At 46.5% G+C, this 26671-nt stretch overlaps 1 long non-coding RNA gene across 1 annotated transcript; it reads left to right on the top strand.

Moving 5' to 3' along the window:
- The first annotated feature begins 3307 nt into the window (after positions 1 to 3307).
- Positions 3308 to 25448, top strand: LOC137348528 (uncharacterized). The gene is made up of 3 exons (XR_010969131.1): positions 3308 to 3549; positions 15869 to 15992; positions 23943 to 25448. It is a non-coding gene; the product is annotated as an uncharacterized lncRNA (long non-coding RNA).
- The last annotated feature ends 1223 nt before the right edge of the window (positions 25449 to 26671 follow it).

The raw sequence follows: 26671 nt of genomic DNA, 5'->3' as shown, positions 1-26671 counted from the left end.
TCGGCCACTCAGCCCTTCAAGCCTGCTCTGTCATTCAATAAGTTCATGTCTGAACTGATTACTCTACATTTCCAACTATCCCCAATAACCTTCCACCTCCTTGCTTATCAAGAATCTATCTACCTCTGTCTTAAAAATATTCAAATTTAAATGGAAGCAAGTTTCAAATTCCTATTGACAGACCAATGTTTTTACTGCAGACCAGCGACTTGCCAGCTACTGATCCTGCACCATTAATTTTAAGCCATATCAAATGAGCTGTGTCAGGTCTCAGGTGGTCTCTGCTAAGATATCCCATGAAGGCAAAAACAAACATTGGGAATTGGTCTGTGTATAAACACGCCTTCTTTTTGGAAATTTACAGAACACTAACACACAGAAATTGTGGAGGAGCATGCAGATCCACCCACTTACTATCCTGCTTCAAGTTCCTTTCCACCGACTCTAAAAAATAAACACAACTTAAAAACAGGTAAAAAGACCACCGAGCAGTTTTGTATTTGGTCAACTTTAAAAAAAGAACATCAGAACTGATTGCTTTAATTTTTGTCAAAGCCGGTCACGGCCGGAAAGGGAGAACCTATTGGTGGATTTCCAAAATCCCAATGTTGAAATCTGCTGTTTCATGGACATTTCTCAGCCCTGAGTTACTTGTGAACTCGCTGGTGTGTCAGCAGGTTGGATGAAGTAGTAAATCTCTCCTCACACTCCGAGCAGGTGATTGGCCTCTCCCCAGTGTGAACTCGCTGGTGTGTCACAAGATGGGATGGAGTAGTGAATCTCTTCTCACACTCTGAGCAGGTGAACGGCCTCTCCCCAGTGTGAACTCGCTGGTGTGTCAGCCGGTTGGATGACTGAGTGAATCCCTTCCCATACTCAGAGCAGGAGAATGCCCTCTCTCGAGTGAGAGCTCGTTGGTGTGTCAGAAGATGGAATGAAGTAGTGAATCCCCATTGTGTTCTGAACAGGTGAACGGCCTCTCCCCAGTGTGAACTCGCTGGTGTCTGAGCAGGTGGGATGAAGTAATGAATCCTTTCCCCCACACAGAGCAGATGAACGGTCTCTCGGCAGTGTGAGTGCGCTGGTGTACAGTGAGTTCAGATGATTGCTTGAACCCAGCCCTGCAATAAGAACACCTGAACGGTCTCTCCTCAGTGTGAACACGTTGATGAGACATCAGTTCAGTAGAACATTTATAGCAATTCCCACAATCTGGATATTTAAAAGGTCTCTCCCCAGTATGAACTCGCTGGTGTGTCAGCAGGTAGGATGACTGAGTGAATCCCTTCCCACACTCAGAGCAGGTGAACAGCCTCTCCAGAGTGTGACTGCATGGATGGGTTTCCAGCTCAAATGGATGATTCAATCCTTTCCACAGTTCCCATATTTACATGGTTTCTTCCCAGTGTGACTGCACTTGTGTTTCAACAGGCCCGATGATCGGCTGAAACCTCTTCCACACACAGAACACGTGTACAGTTTCTCCCCACTGTGATCAGTGCTTTTTCCTTCCATGTTCAAAATCCAGTGATATTTGGGATATGATAAATTGGGCAAGTCCTTCAGAACCCGATCAAATGTTTGCTTTGCATTTCACAACTGCAAATCCTCCTCTTCTAAAACCCTGTGAAATTGCTTGAAAATGGAAAAAATGTCTGTGAGAGAAGCCACAAAAACACAAAGGCAGGTTGTGAAATGGAACTGAATGAATCTGGTAATTCATGGGACTGGCAATAGGAAAAAGTGACCATGAAAGCTGCTGGATTGATGTACAACCCCATTTGGTTCAATAATGTCCTTCAGGGAAGGGAACCTGCCAACTAGTCTGGTCCGACACAAGACTCTGCCCTCTATAGGGGGAAGGAGGGAGAGGAAAAAAAAGAGAGGAGGGTGATTTTTTGTATGTACAATTGGACCAGAACTTTGAACAGAACCTCCCAAACCCTCAACTTCCATCATCTAGAAGGACCAGGGTAGCAGGTGTATGTGAACACCATCACCTCAAAGTTCCCCTCCAAGTCACACACCATCCTGACTGTCTGACATCCAGTATTGGATGAACAGAAATTGCCTCCAATTACAGATTGGGAAGTCTTCACTTCCTGCCACGAACTTCACTCCCTCGGCACCAACTTTATCCTTCTCCCTGGCAACTGTCTCAGGCTAAACCAGACCATTCATAACCTTAGTATCATATCTGATCCCAAGATGAGCTTCCAACTGCATATCAGCACCATCACTCAGACTGCCTGGTTCCACCTCAGTAACATTGCCAGACTTCACCACTGTCTCAGCTCATCTGCCTCTGAAACTTACATCCATGTATTTGTTACCTCTCAAATTGACTATTCTAACACATTCCTGGCCAGCATCACACATTCTACCCTCCATAAACTTTAGATCATCCAAAACTCTGCTGCCTGTGTCCTTACTCGAACCAAGTCCTGTTCACCCATCACAACTGTGCTCACTGGCCTGCACAGGCTCCCAGTTAAATAGCACCTCAATTTTAAAATCCTCATACTTGCTTTCAAATCTCTCCATACCCTCACGCCTCACTATCTCGATAATCTCCTCCAGCTCGAGCAGACAGAGTTTCGAAACTCTCAGCAACACAACTCCAGTGAAACATCCTCGGAGGAAAAGAGGGGGCAGTGTGTGATGCAACTCACAAGGACCTTGTCCGCCGCCATCACTCACACTGCTTGGCATTGCGCTTCCGCAAAAAGCAGTTCGGCACTGCGCATGCCTGGACTCCAATGCCGTGAACCGTGAACATTTTTTTTTCACGCCGATCATGTTGGGTTGAAGCCCCGCCATTGAACTTCCCAATATCAGCGCTGGAAGGGAGTGGGAGAGGGGAGATTCATCGAAAATGACGAGACAAAGGGCATCGGAGGGAGCGGGGAAGATAAGCTGTGATTGAGCATGAAACTGAATGCGGTGATTACGGGAGGGAGCAGGGACCTGAATGCGACCATTGAGGCGGTTTGGATTTAATTCGTGTTTTGTGTCAAATTCGGCAGCGCCATCTTTACTCCTCGATGAGGCTGCATTTGCGCATGTACCAGTGATGTAGGACCTATTTGGTTACGTTGCCAGCAAACGCGTCGTTAATATATGTTCGCTGTTTCATACCATTTTATTTTTCTGAGTATAAAACATGAACTTTCCGTCCATTGTCCGACTGGTAAATGGCAGCCTATACTGCCCAGAATGCACCGCGCGCAGAAATACGGCCTATCTCCACCCCAAGAACCGCAACACGCAGGCGTCAGAAGACTCCGCCCCACGGAGTCCTCTTGTCTGCGCCGAGCATGCGTGGTGCGGCTCCCGGAAGTTGAGCGCAGCCACTGCAACACCGAGTTTCAACGGCTCTCAGGCCCCGAATCAGAGCCGCCGGATTCGGCGGACGTGCGGCGAGAGCCCCGGGGAGGCCAGAGGGGCCGCATTAAAGTGATGGTGCAGCGACTTCTCTATCCGAGCCGCCACTTCTCAGTTTCTTCTCCCATTTCCACCGAGTCAGGAAGCCTGTGAGTTGATTGGCTGGTAAGTTTTGTAACTTTGTTTCCCTTTCTCCAAAGTTAGGAAGTTTGTCCAAGGAGCTGGAAATTAAACATTCCAGTTTTCATCAGAATAAGGGGCAGCTTCCTGAGATTTAAGTGATACCAATAGAAGGGAAGTGAGTAGCCGGTGAGCCGTCTTTTATTTTTAAGTATTGAGGTTTATTATTTATTTATTTCGAGATACAGCACTGAAACAGGCCCTTCGGTCCACCGAGTCTGTGCCGACCATTAACCAGCCATTTATATTAATCCTACATTAATCCCATATTCCTATCACATCCCCTCAATTCCCCGACCACCTACCAACACTAGGGGCAATTTACAATCGCCAATTTACCTATCAACCTGCAAATCTTTGGCTGTGGGAGGAAACCGGAGCACCCAGCAGAAACCCACGCCGTCACAGGGAGAACTTGCAAACTCCGTACAGGCAGTACCCAGAATCACTGGAGCTGTGAGGCTGTGGTGCGAACCACTGCACTGCTTGGAGTAGCAAGTTTGTTATCTAATAGCCAGAGGAATTGCAGGGCTGCTCCAACCTCTGCAGTGCACATCCTGTGCGATAGTAAACAGAAAACATGGCAGGCTATAAGCTAGCCAGGAAGGATCCAAAGGGAGAGCTAAGAAGAGCAAGGAGAGGACACGAGAAGTCATTGGCGGATAGGATCAGGGAAAACCCTAAGGCTTTCTGTAGGTATATCAGGAATAAAAGAATGACCAGAGTTAGATTAGGGCCAATCAAGGATAGTAGTGGGAAGTTGTGTGTGGAACCAGAGGAGGTAGGGGAAGTGTTAAATGAATATTTTGCGTCAGTATTTACAGTAGAGAAAGAAAATGTTGTCGAGGAGAATACTGGGATTCGGGCGACTAGGCTAGATGGGATTGAGGTTCACAAGGAGGAGGTGTTATCAATTTTGGAAAGTGTGAAAATAGATAAGTCCCCTGGGCCAGATGGGATTTATCCTAGGATTCTCTGGGAAGCTAGGGAGGAGATTGCAGAGCCTTTGTCCTTGATCTTTATGTCGTCATTGTCGACAGGAATAGTGCCGGAAGACTGGAGGATAGCAAATGTTGTCCCCTTGTTCAAGAAGGGGAGTAGAGACAGCCCTGGTAATTATAGACCTGTGAGCCTTACTTCGGTTGTGGGGCGGCACAGTGGCGCAGTGGTTAGCACAGCAGCCTCACAGCTCCAGGGACCCGGGTTCGATTCCGGGTACTGCCTGTGTTGAGTTTGCAAGTTCTCCCTGTGTCTGCGTGGGTTTTCTCCGGGTGCTCCGGTTTCCTCCCACAAGCCAAAAGACTTGCAGGTTGATAGGTAAATTGGCCATTATAAATTGTCACTAGTATAGGTAGGTGGTAGGGAAATATAGGGACAGGTGGGGATGTTTGTTGGGAATATGGGATTAGTGTAGGATTAGTATAAAATGGGTGGTTGATGGTCGGCACAGACTCGGTGGGCCGAAGGGCCTGTTTCAGTGCTGTATCTCTAATCTAAAAAAAATGTTGGAAAAGGTTATAAGAGACAGGATTTATAATCATCTTGAAAAGAATAAGTTCATAAGTCAGCACGGTTTTGTGACGGGTAGGTCGTGCCTCACAAACCTTATTGAGTTTTTCGAGAAGGTGACCAGCAGGTGGATGAGGGTAAATCAGTGGATGTGGTGTATATGGATTTCAGTAAGGCGTTTGATAAGGTTCCCCATGGTAGGCTATTGCAGAAAATACGGAAGTATGGGGTTGAAGGTGATTTAGAGCTTTGGATCAGAAATTGGCGAGCTGAAAGATGACAGAGGGTGATGGTTGATGGCAAATGTTCATTCTGGAGTTTCGTTACTAGTGGTGTACCGCAAGGATCTGTTTTGGGGCCACTGCTGTTTGTCATTTTTATAAATGACCTGGAAGAGGGTGGAGAAGGGTGGGTTAGTAAATTTGCGGATGACACTAAGGTCGGTGGAGTTGTGGATAGTGCCGAAGGATGTTGTAGGGTACAGAGGGACATAGATAGACTGCAGAGCTGGGCTGAGAGATGGCAAATGGAGTTTTATGCAGAAAAGTGCGAGGTGATTCACTTTGGAAGGAGTAACAGGAATGCAGAGTACTGGGCTAATGGGAAGATTCTTGGTAGTGTAGATGAACAGAGAGAGCTTGGTGTCCAGGTGCATAAATCCCTGAAGGTTGCTGCCCAGGTTAATAGGGCTGTTAAGAAGGCATATGGTGTGTTAGCTTTTATTATAAGGGGTTCGAGTTTCGGAGCCACGAGGTCATGCTGCAGCTGTACAAAACTCTGGTGAGACCGCACCTGGAGTATTGCGTGCAGTTCTGGTCACCGCATTATCGGAAGGATGTGGAAGCTTTGGAAAGGGTGCAGAGGAGATTTACTAGGATGTTGCCTGGTATGGAGGGAAGGTCTTACGAGGAAAGGCTGAGGGACTTGAGGTTGTTTTCGTTGGAGAGAAGGAGGAGGAGAGGTGACTTAATAGAGACAGATAAGATAATCAGAAGGTTAGATAGGGTGGATAGTGAGAGTCTTTTTCCTCGGATGTTGATGGCAAACACGAGGGGACATAGCTTTCAGTTGAGGGGTGATAGATATAGGACAGATGTCAGAGGTAGTTTCTTTACTTCGAGAGTAGTAGGGGCGTGGATCGCCCTGCCTGCAACAGTAGTAGACTCGCCAACTTTAAGGGCATTTAAGTGGTCATTGGATAGACATATGGATGAAAATGGAATAATGTAGGTCAGATGGTTTCACAGGTCGGCGCAACATCGAGGGCTGAAGGGCCGGTACTGTGCTGTAATGTTCTAATAAGTAAAGATCGGGGCTCGAGGCCCTTACTGACCTGGGAGCGGAGAGACAACTGGCGGACCTGTGAGGAAGGTGATCCAGAGCGGCGACAGGCTCCCTGTGTCTCTCGGCGTGCGCTGAGACTCGAAAGAGGGAAAAAAAGGACTTAGAGTGATATCACGGGAAATTTTCAAGGTGACGGAAAGCGTCATAGACAGGAGTTTTAGAGAAGTGGTTACACCCAAAGTGCAGGCAGATAGATGGGTGACTGCGAGAAGGGGGAGGCAGTCAGTGCAGGAATCCCCTGTGGCTTTCCCCCTCTCTAACAAGTATACCATATTGGATACTGTTGGGGGGGTGGCCTATCAGGAGAAAACAGCAGCAGCCAGAGCAGTGGCACCACGGTTGGCACTGTTGTTCAGCAGGGAGGGACAAAGCGCAGAAGAGCAATAGTTATAGGGGACTCTATAGTCAGGGGCACAGCTAGGCGCTTCTGTGGAAGTGAAAGAGACTCCAGGATGTTATGTTGCCTCCCTGGTGCCAGGGTCAAGGATGTCTCTGAACGGACAGAGGGCATTCTGAAGGGGGAGGGTGAACAGCCAGAGGTTGTGGTACACATCGGTACCAATGACATAGGCAGGAAGAGTGATGCGGTCCTGCAGGGGGAGTTTAGGGAGTTAGGTAGTAAGTTAAAAAAACAGGACCTCTCTGGTTGTAATCTCTGGATTACTCCCTGTGCCACGTGCCAGTGAGGCTAGAAATTGGAAGATAGTGCAGCTAAACACGTTGCTGAGCAGCTGGTGTAGAAGGGAGGGTTTCAGATATCTGGGCCATTGGGCTCTCTTCAGGGACAGATGGGACCTGTACAAGAAGGACGGGTTGCATCTAAACTGGAAGGGCACTAATATCCTGGCTGCAAGGTTTGCTAGTGTCATTCGGGAGGGTTTAAACTAGTGTGGCAGGGAGGTGGGAACCAGAGCAGTAGGACAGCTAGTGAAGTAAATGAGGAGGACATAGTAAATAAGGCCAGTGGGACTAAGAGGAAGAGCAGGCAGGGAGATGTTGCTGAGCACAGCGGGACTGGTGGTCTGCAGTGCATTTGTTTCAATGCGAGAAGTATAACGGGTAAGGCAGATGAACTTAGAGCTTGGATTAGTACTTGGAAATATGATGTTGCTATTACAGAGACTTGGTTGAGGGAAGGGCAGGATTGGCAGTTAAATGTTCCAGGCTTTAGAAGCTTCAGGTGGGATAGAGGGGGATGTAAAAGGGGTGGGGGAGTTGCATTACTGGTGAAGGAGAACATCACAGCTGGACTGCAAGAGGACACGTCGGAGGGGTCATGCAGCGAGGCAATATGGGTGGAGCTCAGGAATAGGAAGGGTGCAGTCATGATGTTGGGGGTTTACTACAGGCCTCCCAACAGCCAGCGGGCAGTAGAGGAGCAGATATGTAGACAGATTTTGGAAAGATGTAAAGGTAACAGGGTTGCAGTGGTGGGTGAATTTAACTTCCCCCATATTGACTGGGACTCACTTAGTGCTTGGGGCTTGGATGGGGCAGAATTTGTGAGGAGCATCCAGGAGGGCTTCTTGAAACAGTATGTAGATGGTCCAACTAGGGATGGGGCCATTCTGGCCCTGGCATTGGGGAATGAGCCCGGCCAGGTGGTCGAAGTTTCAGTGGGGGAGCATTTCGGGAGCAGTGACCATAATTCCATAAGTTTTAAGGTACTTGTGGATAAGGATAAGAGTAGTCCTCGGGTGAAGGTGCTAAATTGGGGGAAGGCTAATTATAACAATATTAGGCAGGAACTGACGAATTGAGATTGGGTCTGCTGTTTGAGGGTAAATCAACATCTGACATGTGGGAGTCTTTCAAACGTCAGATGATTAGAATCCAGGACCAGCATGTTCCTGTGAGGAAGAAAGACAAGTTTGGCAAGTTTCAGGAAGGTTAGGTAACACGGGATATTGTGAGCCAAATCAAAACGAAAAAAGAAGCATTTGTCAGGGCTGGAAGGCTCGAAACAGATGAAGCACTTGAGGAATATAAAGACAGTAGGAAGGAACTTAAGCAAGGAGTTAGGAGGGCTAAAAGAGGACATGAAAAGTCATTGGCAAACAGGATTAAGGAAAATCCCAAGGCTTTTTATACATATATAAAGAGCAAGAGGGTAACCAGGGAAAGGGTTGGCCCACTCAAGGACAGAGATGGGAATCTATGCGTGGAGCCAGAGGAAATGGGCGAGGTGCTAAATGAGTACTTTGCATCAGTATTCACCAAAGAGAAGGACTTGGTGGATGATGAGCCTAGGGAAGGGAGTGCCGATAGTCTCAGTCATCTCATTATCAAAAAGGAGGAGGTGTTGGGTGTCTTGCAAAGCATTAAGGTAGATAAGTCCCCAGGGCCTGATGGGATCTACCCTAGAATACTGAGGGAGGCAAGGGAAGAAATTGCTGGGGCCTTGACAGAAATCTTTGCATCCTCATTGGCTACAGGTGAGGTCCCAGAGGACTGGAGTATAGCCAATGTTGTTCCTTTGTTTAATAAGGGTGGCAAGGATAATCCAGGAAATTTTAGGCCGGTGAGCCTTACGTCAGTGGTAGGGAAGCTATTGGAGAGGATTCTTCGGGACAGGATTTACTCCCATTTGGAAACAAACGAACTTATTCGCGAGAGTCAGCATGGTTTTGTGAAGGGGAGGTTGTGTCTTACTAATTTGATTGAGTTTTTTGAGGAAGTGACGAAGATGATTGATGAAGGAAGGGCGGTGGATGTTGTCCATATGGACTTTAGTAAAGCCTTTGACAAGGTCCCGCATGGCAGACTGGTGCAAAAGATGAAGTCACACGGGATCAGAGGTGAGCTGGCAAGATGGATACAGAACTGGCTCGGTCATAGAAGACAGAGGGTAACAGTGGATGGGTGTTTTTCTGAATGGAGGGATGTGACCAGTGGTGTTCCGCAGGGATCAGTGTTGGGACCTTTGCTGTTTGTAGTATATATAAATGATTTTGAGGAAAATGTAGCTGGTCTGATCAGTAAGTTTGCGGACGACACAAAGGTTGGTGGAGTTGCGGATAATGATGAGGATTGTCAGAGGATACAGCAGGATAGAGATCGGTTGGAGACTTGGGCGGAGAAATGGCAGATGGTGTTTAATCCGGACAAATGTGAGGTAATGCATTTTGGAAGATCTAATACAGGTGGGAGGGATACAGTAAATGGCAGAACCCTGAGGAGTATTGACAGGCAGAGAGATCTGGGCGTACAGGTCCACAGGTCACTGAAAGTGGCAACGCAGGTGGATAAGGCAGTCAAGAAGGCATTCGGCATGCTTGCCTTCATCGGTCGGGGCATAGAGTGTAAAAATTGGCAAGTTATGCTGCAGCTGCACAGAACCTTAGTTAGGCCACACTTAGAATATTGCGTGCAATTCTGGTCACCACACTACCAGAAGGACGTGGAGGCTTTGGAGAGGGTACAGAGGAGGTTCACCAGGATGTTGCCTGGTCTGGAGGGCATTAGCTATGAGGAGAGGTTGGAAAAACTCGGATTGTTTTCACTGAAACGACGGAGGTGGAGGGGCGACATGACAGAGGTTTACAAAGTTATGAGTGACATGGACAGAGTGGATAGTTAGAAGCTTTTTCTCAGGGTGGAAGAGTCAGTTACTAGGGGACATAGGTTTAAGGTGCAAGGGGCAAAGTTTAGAGGGGATGTGCGAGGCAAGTTTTTTACACAGAGGGTGGTGAGTGCCTGGAACTTGCTGCCAGGGGAGGTGGTGGAAGCAGATACGATAGCGATGTCTGAGAGACATCTTGACAAATATATGAATAGGAAGGGAATAGAGCGATATGGGCCCCGGAAGTGCAGAAGATGTTAGTTTCGGCAGGCATCAAGATCGGCGCAGGCTTGGAGGGCCAAATGGCCTGTTCCTGTGCTGAACTGTTCTTTGTTCTCTTTGTGCTTTGTTCCAAACACGTGACCTGTTCCTCTTTGAAGGACAAAGACAACAGACACATTGGGACATCACCACCTGCAAGTTCCCCTCCAAGTCACTCACTATCCTGACTTGGAACGATATCACAATTCTTTGTTTGTGATTGGTCGGTTAAGTAACAACTGTTAGTCAATTTAATTAGCTTTAAAAAAATAAGGGGAAAGTTGTTTTTTGTTTGAAAAAAGACCTCGAGTGATAAAGTGAGTTCTAAGAGTGTGTTTTTTTTCAATTCGAGTAATTTAGATTGTCGTGGGTAGTGTTTGGAGTAGAACAATCCTCTAGTGTAATTAATATTTTTTAAAGGGAGTAACTAATTAATCTAAAGGTAAGTCATGGCAGGAGAGCTCAGCCCCGTGATATGCTCCTCCTGCGCTATATGGGAAATCAGAGATGCTTCCAGTGCCCTGACGACCATGTGTGCAGGAAGTGGATCCAGCTGCAGCTACTGACTACCCGCATTATGGAGCTGGAGCTGCAGGTGGATTCACTGTGGAGCATCCGCGATGCTGAGGACGTTGTGGATAGCACCTTTAGAGAGGTGGTCACACTGCAGGTAATGGCTGCACAGGCAGAAATGAGATGGGTGACCACCAGATGGAGTAGTAGGCGCAGGCAGGTAGTGCAGGAGTCCCCTGTGGCCATCCCCCTCTCAAACAGATAGACCACTTTGGATACTGTTGGGGTGAATGACCTCCCAGCGGAAAGCAGCAACAGCCAAGTTTGTGTTACCACGCATGGCTCTGCTGCACAGCAGGGGAGGAAAAGGACTGGAAGAACTATACTGATAATGGATTCTATCGAAAGGGATACAGATAGGCATTTCTGTGGCCACAAACGTGACTTCAGGATGGTATGTTGCCTCCCTGGTGCCGGGGTCAAGTTAGTCACGGAGTGGCTGCAGGACATTCTGAAGGTGGGGGGGCGGGGGGTGGGGGGGGGGTGGCGAATAGTCAGAGGTTGTGGAACACATTGGTACCAACGACGGAGGTAAAAAGAGGATGAAGACCTGAAACAAGAATTTAGGGAGCTAGGTAGCAGATTAAAAAGCAGGACCTCAAAGGTTGTAATCTCTGGATTACTCTCGTGCCACATGCTCGTGAGTATAGGAATAGGAGGATAGAGCAGATGAATGCGTGGCTGAAGAGATGGTGCAGGAGGGAGGGCTTTAGCTTCCTGGATCACTGGGTCTGTTTCTGGCAAAGGTGGGACCTGTACAAGTTGGACGAACATCCTTGCTGGGAGTTTTACGAGTGCTGTTGGGGGCAGTTTATACACATTTGGCAGAGGAATGGGATACAGAGTGGAGGTATAGGAGCGGGTGATGCTCAGTCAAATATAGAAGAGAAACTGAGTCAGTCTGTTATGCAGAGCAAATATAGACCTGTTAAGGCACAAGTGACAAATGCAAGGCTGGATTGCATTTATTTTAATGCAAGACAGATGAATTGAGGGCTTTGATTAGCACATGGGATTATGATATTGTTGCTATCACAGAGACATGGTTGAGGGAAGGGCAGGACTGGCAGCTCAATATTCCAGGCTATAGAATCTTCAGGTGTGACAGGAGAATGGATAAAAGAGGAGGTCGCATTGCTCTGTTGATGAAGGAGTCAATTACTGCAGTCAGGAGGGATGATATCTGCGAAGGTTCTTCAAATGAGGCCAGATGAGTCAAACTTGAAAACAAAAAGGGGGCAATCACTTGGCTGGGAGTGTACTGCAGGACTCCAAACAGTCAGGGAGAGATAGAGGAGCAGATATGTAGGCAAATCTCAGAGAGGTGTAATAATAGTAGAGGATTTCAGCTTAGCTAATATCAGCTGGGATGGTCTTCGTGTAAAAGACTTCAAGGGGGCGGAATTCTTAAAATATATACAGGAGACTTTTTTGAGCCAGTGCATAGAAAGTCCAACAAGAAAAGGCGCAGTACTGGACCTAATCCTAGGGAATGATGCTGGACAAGTTGTAGAAGTGTCAGTGGGGGTGCATTTTGGGGATAGTGACCATAACTCTGTGAGACAAAGGCGGGCTGGAAATAAAAGTACTGAATTGGGGGAAGGCCAATTTCAATATGATAAAACAGGATCTGGCCAAAGTGAACTGGGAGCAGCTACTTGTCGGAAAGTCTACATCAGACCAGTGGGAGTCAAAGAGGAAAGAGTTAGGGTTCAGCGGCAACATGTACCCGTAAAGGTGAAGGGTCGGACCAACAAGTCCAGGGAACCCTGGATGTCAAGGGATAGCGAGGATTGGATCAGGGAAAAAAAAAAGGAGGCTTCTGGCAGATTCAACGTGTTGAAAACAGCGGAGGTACTGGAGGAGGATAGAAAGTGTAGTGGGGGTACAAAGAAAAGTAATTAGGAGAGCAAAGAGGGGGCATGAAAAAACACTGGCGGGCAAGATCAAGGAAAATGCTGAGGCATTTTCTAAGTATATTAAGGGCAAGAGGATAAGCAGTGAAAGAGTGGGGCCCATTAGGGACCAAAGTGCAATCTGTGTGTGGAGCCAGAGGACAGAGGTGAGGTTTTAAATGATTACTTTGCATCTGTTCACTATGGAGAAGGATGATGTAGGTGTAGAGATCAGGGAGGGGGATTGTGATACACTTGAACATATTAGCATTGAAAGTGAGGAAGTATTAGCTGTTTTAACGGGCTTAAAAGTGGATAAATTCCCAGTCCCAGATGAGATGTATCCCAGGCTGTTATGTGAGGCAAGGGAGGAGATAGCAAGGGCTCTGACATAAATGTTCAGATCCTCTCTGGTCACAGGAGAGGTACCAGAGGACTGGAGGACTATGAATGTTGTGCCATTATCAAGAAGGGTAGCAGGGATAAACCAGGTACCGACAGGCCAGTGAGTCTAACATCAGTGGTTGGGAAAATATTGGGAAAAATTCTGAGGGACAGGATTAATCTCCACATGGAGAGACAGGGATTAATCAGGGATAGTCAACAAGGCTTTGTCAGGGGGAGATCGTGTCTAACTAACTTGATTGAATTTTTCAAGGCAGTGACGAGGTGTGTGGATGAGGGTAAAGCAGTTGATGTAGTCTACATGGACTTCAGTAAGCTTTTGATAAGGTCCCGCATGGGAGAGTGGTTAAGAAGGTCAGAGCCCATGGGATCCAGGGCAATTTGGCAAATTGGATCCAAAATTGGCTCAGTGGCAGGAGGCAGAGGGTGATGGTCGAGGATTGTTTTTGCGAGTGGAAACCTGAGACCAGTGGTGTACCACAGGGATCGGTACTGGGACCCTTGCTGTTTGTCGGTTACATTAATGATTTAGATGTGAATATAGGAGGCATGATAAGTAAATTCGCAGATGACACGAACATTGGTGGTGTTGTAAATAGTGAGGAGGAAAGCCTTAGATTACAGGACAATATAGATGGGCTGGTAAGATGGGCAGAGCAGTGGCAAATGGAATTTAATCCTGAGAAGTGTGAGGTGATGCATTTTGGGAGGACTAACAAGGCAAGGGAATATGCAATGGATGGGAGGACCCCAGGAAGTACTGAGGGTCAGAGGGACCTTGGTGTACTTGTCCATAGATCACTGAAGGCAGCAGCACAGGTAGATAAGGTGGTTAGGAAGGCATATGGGATACTTGCCTTTATCAGCTGAGGCATAAAATGTAACAGCAGGAAGGTTATGATGGAGCTGTATAAAACACTAGTTCGGCCACAGCTGGAGTACTGTGTTCAGTTCTAGGCACCACACTATCCGAAGGATGTGGTTGCACTGGAGAGGGTGCAGAGGAGCTTGGGATGTTGCCTGGTTTGGAGCATTTCAGCTATGAAGAGAGATTGAAAAGGCTGGGGTTGTTTTCAAAAGAGCAGAGAAGGCTGAAGGGGGACATGATTGAGGTATTCAAATTTATGAGGGGCATTGATAGGTTAGATAGGAAGAAACTTTTTCCATTAGTGGAGGTGTCAATAACCAGGGGGCATAGATTTAAGGTGAGGGGCAGCAGGTTTAGAGAGAATTTGTGGAAAGAAAATTTCACCCAGAGGGTGGTTGGAATCTGAAAAGCACTGCCTGAAGAGGTGGTCGAGGCAGGAACCCTCACAACATTTAACAAGTATTTAGATGAGCACTTGAAACACCATAGCAGACAAGACTATGGGCCAAGTGCTGGAAAATGGGATTAGAATAGTTAGGTGCTTGATGGCCGGCACAGACACGATGGGCCGAAGGGCCTGTTTCTGTGCTGTATAACTCTGACTATTTACAGCACAGGAGGAGGCCATTCCGCCCATTGTATCTGTTCATCCCACTTTCCAGTTGTTAAGACCTCAGATTGTCAATATGAAAAATATGAGATATGAATCCCCAGACCACACTAATAAATTACACAAGATTTCACATTTTCAGTCTTTTGTTTTAATAACTAAACTAAAAGAAATCCACAATTATCTAAACAGCACTTTGATTGTAAATTGTGGTGTCAGCTATTTACAAAGATATTTTCTTTACTTATTCAACACTTGACTATCTCACACCACACTGATACATTACACAGTCCTTTTTGATGACAAAAGCCTTTGCAGTTACAAGTCCCAAATTCCTGCCAATGGTGGGGCTGCTCCGACCTCTGGAGTGCACATCCTGTGTAATGTGTCAACTCCAGATAACCATTTGTGTAGGAAGTATCATTGGGGGAGGTGGTGACATCGGGGTAATGTCACTGGAACATGGGTTCGAATCCCACCACGGCAGATGGTGACATTTAAATTCAATTAATAAATCTGCAATTAAAAAGCCATCTGGTTCATGAGATGGGAAATCTGCTGTCCTTACCTGGTCTGGCCTACATGTGACTGCAGATCCACACAATGTGGCTGACTCTGAAATGCCCTCTGAAATGGCCGAGCGAGCCTCTCAGTTGTCAAGGGCAGTTTGGGATGGACAATAAATACTGGCCGAGCCAGCAACACCCACATCACATGGATGAAGATAAAACAAGTTGCAGCAGCTCGAGCTCCGGTTTTCGGAGCATGAACTGCAGCTGGTGTCACTGCGGTGCAACCATGAGGTGAGAGATTTGTGGACAGCACGTTTATAGATATGGTCACCCTGCAGCTTAAGAGTATGGAGGGAGAGAGGCAATGGGTGGCCAACTGACAGTCAAGAAGAAACAGGCAGGGAATGCAGGAGAACCCTGAGTGCATCTCACTCTCCAACCAGTATTCAGTTCTGAATACTGATGAAAGTGATGGTTCATCTAAGGAGTGCAGCAAGAGTCAAGGCCATGGCAGCACAGTTGGATCAGCTTCACAGAGGGTCACAAAGCTGACTGACTGAGCAATAGTGATAGGAGATTTGATAGGGGAATACACAGGCGTTTCTGCAGCCGCAGACGTGAATCCAGGCTGGTGTGTGGCCTCCCTCAGGACAATGTACAGCAGGGTGCATGTACAGTCATCCTGGGCCAGGAAACAGGAGGAGAGAATGTTGTGAATTTCTATCCTGGACTGACAGTGATGGTTTTTGTAAACTCCTTTTACAGGGGCTTAGAAGCAGGGGATATGCAGATGGGGAATCTCGAGCCAAACATCACATCAAGATCTGACAGAGTCACTCGATACATCAGGACCTGAATATCATCGGCCTTTGAATGTGGAAGGAGAAAGGTTTGTCTGTTCTGTCTGTGGGAAAAGATTTCAGGTATCAGTGAGAGTGGAAAAGCACTGAGATACACAAAGCCCTGGTTAGACCACACCTGGAGTATTGTGTTCAGTTCTGGGTACCACACCTTCGGAAGGATATAATGGCCTTGGAGGGAGTGCAGTGTAGATTTACCTGAATAATACCTGGACTCGAAGGGTTAAATTACGAGGAGAGATTACACAAATGAATCAGTCATTACAGCACAGAAGGAGGACATTGAGCTTTTTGATTCCATCCCAGCTCTCTGTAGAACAAACCGGTCAGTCCCATTCCCCCACTCTTTTTTATTAGAATTAGAACATTACAGCGCAGTACAGGCCCTTCGGCCCTCGATGTTGCGCAGACCTGTGAAACCATCTGACCTACACTATTCCATTTTCATCCATATGTCTATCCAATGACCACTTAAATGCCCTTAAAGTTGGCGAGTCTACTACTGTTGCAGGCAGGGCGTTCCACGCCCCTACTACTCTCTGAGTAAAGAAACTACCTCTAACATCTGTCCTATATCTATCACCCCTCAACTTGAAGCTATGTCCCCTCGTGTTTGCCATCACCATCCGAGGAAAAAGACTCTCACTATCCACCCTATCTAACCTTCTGATTATCTTATATGTCTCTATTAAGTCACCTCTCCTCCTCCTTGTCTCCAACGAAAACAACCTCAAGTCCCTCAGCCTTTCTTCGTAAGACCTTCCCTCCATACCAGGCAACATCCTAGTAAATCTCCTCTGCACCCTTTCCAAAGCTTCCACATCCTTCCTATAATGTGGTGACCAGAACTGCACGCAATACTCCAGGTGCGGTCTCACCAGAGTTTTGTACAGCTGCAGCATGACCTCGTGACTCCGAAACTCGATCCCCCTACTAATAAAAGCTAACACACCATATGCCTTCTTAACAGCCCTATTAACCTGGGTAGTAACCTTCAGGGATTTATGCACCTGGACACCAAGATCTCTCTGTTCATCTACACTACCAAGAATCTTCCCATTAGCCCAGTTCTCTGCATTCCTGTTACTCCTTCCAAAGTGAATCACCTCGCACTTTTCCGCATTAAACTCCATTTGCCATCTCTCAGCCCAGCTCTGCAGCCTATCTATGTCCCTCTGTACCCTACCACATCCTTTGGCACTATCCAGAACTCCACCGACCTTAGTGTCATCCGCAAATTTACTAACCCACCCTTCTACACCCTCTTCCAGGTCATTTATAAAAATGACAAACAGCAGTGGCCCCAAAACAGATCCTTGCGGTACACCACTAGTAACTAAACTCCAGGATGAACATTTGCCATCAACCACCACCCTCTGTCTTCTTTCAGCGAGCCAATTTCTGATCCAAAGCTCTCAATCACCTTCAACCCCATACTTCCATATTTTCTGCAATAGCCTACCGTGGGGAAACTTATCAAACGCCTTACTGAAATCCATATACACCACATCCACTGCTTTACCCTCATCCACCTGTTTGGTCACCTTCTCGAAAAACTCAATAAGGTTTGTGAGGCACGACCTACCCTTCACAAAACCGTGCTGACTATCGCTAATGAACTTATTCTTTTCAAGGTGATTATAAATCCTGTCTCTTGTAACCTTTTCCAACATTTTACCCACAACCAAAGTAAGACTCACAGGTCGATAATTACCAGGGCTGTCTCTACTCCCCTTCTTGAACAAGGGGACAACATTTGCTATCCTCCAGTCTTCCGGCACTATTCCTGTCGACAATGACGACATAAAGATCAAGGACAAAGGCTCTGCAATCTCCTCCCTAGCTTCCCAGAGAATCCTAGGATAAATCCCATCTGGCCAAGGGGACTTATCTATTTACACACTTTCCAAAATTGATAACACCTCCTCCTTATGAACCTCAATCCCATCTAGCCTAGTAGCCTGAATCTCAGTATTCTCCTCGACAACATTTTCTTTCTCTACTGTAAATACTGACGCAAAATATTCATTTAACACTTCCCCTATCTCCTCTGATTCCACACACAACTTCCCACTACTATCCTTGATTGGCCCTAATCTAACTCTAGTCATTCTTTTATTCCTGATATACCTACAGAAAGCCTTAGGGTTTTCCCTGATCCTATCCGCCAATGACTTCTCGTGTCCTCTCCTTGCTCTTCTTAGCTCTCACTTTAGATCCTTCCTGTCTGGCTTGTAACTCTCAAGCTCCCTAACTGAGCCTTCACGTCTCATCCTAACATAAGCCGCCGCCTTCCTCTTGACAAGCGCTTCAACTTCTTTAGCAAACCACGTCTCCCTCGCTCGACAACTTCCTCCCTGCCTCACAGGTACATACTTAACAAGGAGACGCAGTAGCTGCTCCTTGAATAAGCTCCACATTTCGATTGTTCCCATCCCCTGCAGTTTCCTTCCCCATCCTACGCATCCTAAATCTTGCCTAATCGCATCATAATTTCCTTTCCCCCAGCTATAATTTTTGCCCTGTGGTATATACCTGTCCCTGCCCATCGCTAAGGTAAACCTAACCGAATTGTGATCACTATCATCAAAGTGCTCACCTACATCTAAATCTGACACCTGGCCAGGTTCATTACCCAGTACCAAATCCAATGTGGCATCGCCCCTGGTTGGCCTGTCTACATACTGTGTCAGAAAACCCTCCTGCACACACTGGACAAAAACTGACCCATCTAAAGTACTCGAACTATAGTATTTCCAGTCGATATTTGGAAAGTTAAAGTCCCCCATAACAACTACCCTGTTACTCTCGCCCCTGTCGAGAATCATCTTCGCTATCCTTTCCTCTACATCTCTATTCCCGTAGTCCTGCAGGTTTATTTCCCTCAAGTGTCTATCCAATTTCCATTTTTAATCATTGATCATCTCCACTTCCACCACCCTCATAGGCAGTCAGTTCCAGGTCATTACCACTCACTGTGTAAAAAAACTGCTTCCTCACATCCCTCCTGTATCTCAAAACCTGAATCTGTGTCCACTAATCCTTGTATCATCAGCTAATGGGAACAGCTTTTCTTGGTCTGCCTTATCTTAACCTGTCATCATTTTCAACACCTCTATCAGATCTCCCCTCAATCTCCTTTGCTCCAAGGAGAACAAGACCAGCTCCTCCAACCTAACCTTGCAGTTAAATTCTCTCATCTCAGGAACCATTCTGATCAATCTCTGCACCCTCTCAAGGACCTTCACATCCTTCCTAAAGTGTGGTGACCAGAACTGGATGCAATACTCTAGTTGTGGCCTAACCAGAGCTTTATAAATGTTCAGCAAAACTTCCTTCCTTTTGTGTTCAATAGCTCTATTTATGAGGCCCAAGATCCCATTTGCTTTGCCAACTGTTCCCTCAATACATCCTTCCACTTTCAGTGATCTCTGCACATGAACCCTCAGGTCCCTCTATCCCTGTAAACTCTTTAGAACTGGACCATTAAGTGTATGTTGCCTCTCCCTATTCCTTCTGCCAGAATGAATCACCTCACTGTGAGGGTTGTAGTCCCTGGAATTCAGAAAATTCAGGGGTGATTTGATTAAACTTTTCAAGATATTATTTGAAACTGATAGGGTAGATAGAGAGAAACTCTTCTCCATCACCTGCAGTACTCGGCAGCATCGTCTAAAACTTAGAGCCAGAACTTTCATTAATCCACCCCTGGTCCCAGTGAACCTGAGCATTAATCCACCCAGGCTGAATGTACACAGAATTACAGCCCAAAAACAGGCCGTTCAGCCCCCTCGTCTGTGCTGCTGTTTATAATCCACATGAGACTCCTCCCAATCTGATTACCTTGTCCCACTCTGTCCCCATATCCCTCTATTCCCTTCTCCCTCATAAATGTATTGAGCCTCCCCTTAAACACATCATTGTTATCACCTTCAACCACTCCACATGGCAGTGAGTTCCACATTCTCACCACTCTCTGAGTAGAGAAATTCCTCCTAAGTTCTCTATTTGACCTGTTAATGTCTGTATTATATTGCTGCCCCCTTGTTCTGACTGACTGATAATTTTAAAGACCTCTATCAGATCTCCTCCTAGTCTTCTCTTTTCCAGAGAAAGGAGCCCCAGCCTGCTCAATCTTGCTGGATGGTAACATCCTCTCTGGTGACATCTTTGTAAATCTATTCTGCACTTTCTTCAATATCCTTTTTTAATCTGGAGACCAGAACTGCTCACAGTCCTTCTAAGTCAGGTTCTCTATAAATTTAACATTCCCTCCCTGCTGTTACATTGTATTCCTCTAGAAAAGAACATCAGCTCTTTCTTTGCTCTCTTATCCACTTGTGTTGCTCCTTTTAGTGAGTTATGTGACTCTGTTCCCAGATCTCTTTGCTGCTCTGCTCCATTTAAGTTCTTACATTCTAACCAATAACTGGCCTCCTTATTCCTCCTCCCACAATGAACCAGTTCACATTTCACTATGTTGAATTTCATTTCCCATTTATCTGTCCAGTCTGCCAGCCTGTTTCTGTCTTCCTGGATTTCAATGCACTCCTCCTCATTATTAGTTCATTCATCCAGTTTGGTGTCAACTACAAGTTATGAAAACATCCCTCTGATTCCTGAGTCCAAATATGGGTCAAGAACAGAATTCCCAGTGTACTTCACACCATAGTTGATGTCCCGGGCCCTCGGGTTTCAGTATAATTTATTGAATAATCTTCTCCATTGTCTCTCTGGCCCTGATCTCAATGGGATGACACAAAATCATCCATTCAATATTTGGAGCTTTCAGTGGAGGATTCATTACCCAGGACTCCCGTGATAAGGGTCAGTCCCTTATCAATGACCACAGGGGCTGAGTGCATTGGCGTGGGATCGAACTGTGCACTCACTGAGCATGTCCAGCGTAGGTAATGGAGATGGACTGCGATGGACCAGGTGGATCGGGAGGCGAGAGGCGATTGTGGGTACAGGGGAGGAATTGGAGCCATGGGTGGGCTGGGAGGCTTCATATACACCTGGGGTAGGCCAAGAGGCTCCGTGTTTACCTCATGGTGACAGGTCCGGGGGAGAGGGGTCACTGGCCGCCATCTTGGACAGGGCGGGATCAGGGTGCAAGCACAGCCATCTTGGTGAGGGCACAGTGAGCGAACAGGACCTCACAAACTCTGTTTCCTACTGGGTCCGAATGCCCAGGAGATGGGGCATCCTGGACAATAGGGTTTTAAGCAGCTTCACCCACTCTCAGGCTGCATGTGATGTTTGCAGCCTTTAAGAGTCCATGGGCCATGTATATATTCAGTGTAAGAGGTTACAGCCCCTGTATCGTTACCTGAAGGGGCTGCTCCTCAAATTAGAATCCTGGAAATTTACAGTATGGAAGGAGGCCATTCGGCCCATCGTGTCCTCGTTGGCTGACAAGGAGCCATCCAGCCTAATCCCACTTTCCAGCTCTTGGTCCATCGTGTTATGATCCTCTATTTTTTTTTCCCAAGAAGAATGCAGTGTGCCTTTAAGGCTGGAAAAGGAGCAGTGCTGCTTTAAGGCAACAAGCTCCAGAGACTGAGTCAAAGAATGTATTCTCGTTGCCCCGGGATACAGCCACTCAGACTGAAGATCGAGAGATGCATTGTTTCCAATTGACATTTGAAACTAGTTGAAAAACTGGCTTTTGAGACACCGTTAACAGAGACAGACACAGATTATCATCCAGCATATACTGAAGGAAAAAAGAGCTCTCTCTTGGTTTATTTAAACCCGAATTCTGATATCAAGCCAGATTACTTTCTTAAAAGAAAATAACCAATTCCTTTCACGACTGAACTGAAAATGTTGAAATTTGTCGCTGGAAAAGAGCAGCATCAATTCAACTGCTGAACTAGACTGGACTGTTCTACTGTTGAAGAACCTTTTATTTTCTCCCCCCCCCCCCCCCCCCAGTTCAGATGGCTGTGAAGACTTCCAAGCAACCTTGGACTATTCCACATAGGAAGGTTTCACTTCAGCAGGAGCATAAATATGCAAAGACACTATTTTTTCTGTTTTAAATGTTTATATGTTAGTAGTGTTTAAGAATTTAGTTTTTCTAATTAAACAGTTAATTTGTTGATCTAAAGACACCTGGTTTGGTTCGCCTTATTCGGGGGTTAATAGATGGTACAATTTGGCTGGATCTTTCTTTAATTTGGAATGTTTAAAATGTCAGGCGATCTGTGAGGGACGGGACTGAATCAACAGTGTGTTTCTCCCACCACTATCAAAACTGTATATTTTGATTGTGGGGCTTTGACTTGAGCACTCGGTCGTAACAATACCCTTGTAGGTTAGGGAACTTCACGTGCATATCCAAGTACTTTTTAATTGTTTTGAAGCTTTCTGCCTCTACCACCTTCCCAGGCAGTGAGTTGCAGATCCCCACCGCCCTCTGGCTGAAAACATTTCCCCTCAAATCCCTTTTAAATTTCCTACCTCTTACCCAAAAACTGTGCCCCTGGTTATGGACCCCTCAGCCAAGGGGAATAGGTCCTTCCTATCCACTCTATCTAGACACCTCATCATTTTCTGCACTTCAATTCGGTCTCCTTTCAGTCTCCTCTATTCCAAAGAAAACAACCCTCACCTATCCAATATTTCCTCAGAACTAAAATTCTCCAATCCAGACAACATCCTTGTAAATCTCCTCTGTACCGTCTCTAATACAACCACATCTTTCCTGCAGTGCGGTGACCAGAACTGTACACAGTCCTCCAGCTGTGTCCTAACCAGTGTTTTATACATTTTCAGCAGAACCTTCATGCTCTTATATTCTCTGCCTTGGCTAATAAAGGCAAGTATCCCTTCCGCCTTATCTACCTGCCCAGCCATATTCAAGGTTCTGTGAACGTGCACTCCAAGGTCCCTCTGTTCCTTTATACTTCTCAATATCCTACCATTTATTGTGTATTCCCTTGCCTTGTTAGCTGTCTCCAAATACATTACCTCACACTTCTCCGGATTGAATTCCATTTGTCACTATTCTGCCCACCTGACCAGTCCATTGATATCTTCCTGCAGTTTACAGCTTTCTTCTTCATTATCAACCACATGGTCAATTTTTGTATCATCTGCAAACTTTTTAATCAAACCCCTACAATCAAGTACAAACCATGGATATATAGAACAAAAAGCAAAGGACCGAGTACTGATCCCTGCAGAACCGCACTGAAAACAGCCTTCCAGTCACACAAACACTCATCAACCATTACTCTTTGCTTCCTGCCTCTGAGTCAATTTTGACTCCAACTTGCTGTTTTGCTTTTATTTTCATGACCAGTCTGCCTTGTGGGACCTTATCAATGGCCTTGGTTACAGTTTAACCCCATTCTCCTAATCTCTGGCCACTCGGTGTGGAGGTGGGGTGGGGAGGTTGGAGGATCTTTTCCGGGACCTGCTCTTGGGCCTGGTTAAAACACCACCCACACCCACAGCCCTTTCGATCACCTGCCCTTCCAAAACCCCCCAGTCCCCCCAATGCCCTCCTCTCCCTCACCTCATCCACCCCAAACCCACCCAGGTTTGTATCTATCTTGTATATTTAAACACTCAGTTCTCACCTTCTCCATCTCTCTCTCCCTCTCGCTCAGGCTGAGAAGCAATGTGTAGGTCCAGGATGTACAGGGACCATGTTGGGAGTGGGGGTGTCACTTTAGCTGCTGCCCTGTCTTCCCTGGTCCTGTCCTTGCCGGGGTGGCCTTCTGCAACCGGTGGACACCTCAGGATACAGAGTGTCTTGTGGACACTGGGAGCAATGTTCTGGTTTAGTTGGGAAGGTTCCCTTTGCTTCTGTTACAATTTGTTGCTTAATTTGGCTTCTTTTAGTTTGAATGGACCACATGTTTGGGGGAAACGAGAGGAAAGAATGTTCCATAGAAACTAGAACTGTCTGTTCTGAATTTCTATCCTGGACTGACAGTGCTGACTTTTGTAAACTCCTTTTACAGGGTATTAGAAGGGGAGGATTTACTGACGGGAAATTCAAACCAAACATCGCATCAAGATCTGACAGTCACTCGATTCATCAGGACCTGAATATCATCGGCCTTTGAATGTGGAAGGAGAAATGTTTCTGTTCTGCCTGGGAAAAGATTTCAAACATCAGTGTGACTGAAGAAGCACCGAGACACACACACACACCCGAGTGAGGGTGTTCCAGTGACTGACTGTGGAAAGAGTTTTAACCAGTTACACAGCCTGAGAAAACACCACCATTCACAGCGGGGAGAAACTGTACACATGTTCTGTGTGTGGACAAGGCTTCAACTGATCATCCAACCTGGAGAGACACAAGGACACCCTCACCACGGAGAAACCATGGAAATGTGGGGACTGTGGGAAGGGATTCGGTTCTCCATCAAAGCTGGATATTCATTAACTCAGTCACACTGGGGAGGGGCCGTTCACCTGCTCAGTGTGTGGGAAGGGATTCACTCAGTTATCCCACCTGCTGACACAGCAGAGAGTTCACAAGGGTAGGTTGGAGAAGTTGGGGTTGTTCTCCTTGGAGCAAAGGAGATTGAGGGAAAATTTCATCGAAATGTACCAGATTCTGACAGACTTTGATAAATTAGACAAAGAAAAACTGTTCCCATGAACTAATGGTACAAGAACTAGGGAACACAGATTGAAGGTTTTGAGGAAGAGTTGCAGCAGGAATGTGAGGAAGAACTTCTTCTGCAGCAAGTGGTTCTGACCTGGAACTCGCTGCCAATGTGTGTGGTGGAAGTGGAAATAATCAATGATTTTCAAAGGAAACTGGATGGTCACTTGAAGGAAATAAACTTGCAGGGCTATGGGCTCATGTGGGGCAGTGGGACTGAGCGGATTGCTCCCTGGAGAGCTGACATGGAATTGATGGGCCAAATGGCCTTGTTCTGTGCTGTAAATGATGCTGTGTCTCTGTGACTGTGTTTTGAGACAGGATATCCCAGCTCTCCACCCTGGGATTCTCAGTGTGAACAGGAGTCGGAGTGGGGAGGACCCACTGTCGATGGTTTACGAGAAATGTTAAAGGTCATATCAAAATTAAAGGAAAAGCATATAATTGCACAAAGGTGGGTGGCAGATCAGAATTAGAATTTTTTTTTTTAGAATTAGAACATTACAGCGCAGTACAGGCCCTTCGGCCCTCGATGTTGCGCCGGCCATCTGACCTACACTATTCCATTTTCATCCATCTGTCTATCCAATGACCAATGAATGTTGGACAGAATGTAGAAAAACAGCAAAGAATGACTAAAAGATTGATAAGGAGTGCAGATTGTAAACAGAGTCTGGAGGTATGTGTTTGCTGAGTGGTGAGTTCAGTGAAGGGGAGAGGAGGTGCTCCTTTTTTCTACTTTTTCTGTCCTCCAGTATTTGGTTCTTGTTTCTGTGCAGTGAAAGGAGCTGGTTGGTTGAGTAACTGGTCAGATCTTCTCCTTCTAAATAGTCGGTTAAGTTAAGGTCTGGCACGGCAGCTTGGCTGAGTGCAATGCACAGCTTGTGACATGTGGGATGTCGAGGATGCACCGTGTGTCCTGGACAAACACATCTGCAGGAAGTGTCACCGGCTGCACAAGCTTGAGCTCTGGGGTTTGGATCTCGAGCAGTGGCTGGAGTCACTGTGGTGCATCCACAATGCAGAGATCTACATGGCTAGCAGGTTTCGGGAGGTGATCACACCACAGGTTAGGAGCATGCAGGAGGATAAGGAATGGGTAACCCACAGACAGTCTACGAGAACCAGATAGGTAGTGCAGGAGTCCCCTGATATGATCTCACTTGCTAATCGGCTTTCCATTTTCGATACTGGTGAGGGTGATGGTTCCTCAGAGGAGTGCAGACAGAGCCACGTTTGTCAGGTGGCTCAGCTGCACAGGAGGGATGGAGGAAGAGTGGAAGAGCAGTCGTGATGGGGCATTCATTAGTCAGGGGAACACAGAAGTCTTTCTGCAGCTGTAGATCGAACTCCAGGATGGTGTGTTGCCTCCCTGGTGCCAGGATCAAGGATGTCACGGAACGGCTACAGGACATTTATCTGGGGGAAGGTGAACAGCCAGAGGTCATGGTCCACGTTGGCACCATTAACATAGATGGAAAGGGTAAATGAGGTCCTGACAACAAATTTTAGGGAACTGGGAAGGAGATTAAAAAAGCAGGGCCTCAAAAGCAGTTATCTCAGGATTACTCCCACTCCCATGTGCAAGTGAGCATAGGAATAGGAGAATTGACTGATTGAACAGGTGATTGGAGAACTGGTGTGGGAGGGAGGGCATCAGATTTGTGAGGCACTGGGACAGGTGGGACCCATACAAGATGGACGGGTTGCATCGAAGCAGCATTGGGACTAATATCCTCACAGGGAGATTACTAGTGCTGTTGGGGAGGGTTTAAACTAGATTGGTAAGGGGATGGAAACCTGAGAGGGAGTTCCGATTGGAGGGAAGCAAAACTGGTAACTTGTCAGGGGTATGGCAACCAGGGAAAAATATTAGACCGGAACACCAAGGTGCACAGAATACTGGGAGAGATAGTTAGCACTGGAGTAGGGAATAGCAAGTTGCAAGGTGGGGTCAGAGTCAGGGATAAAGTAATAAAGTCTAAATCAGGGTTAATGTGCATGTATGTGAATGCACAGAGTGTGGTTAATAAGATTGGTGAGGTACACGTGCAGATTGCCATGTGGAAATAT

This window comes from Heterodontus francisci, chromosome 34 (assembly GCF_036365525.1).
Source record: "Heterodontus francisci isolate sHetFra1 chromosome 34, sHetFra1.hap1, whole genome shotgun sequence".
Lineage (NCBI taxonomy): Eukaryota > Metazoa > Chordata > Chondrichthyes > Heterodontiformes > Heterodontidae > Heterodontus > Heterodontus francisci.
This window is presented reverse-complemented; position numbering and strand designations above follow the sequence as displayed.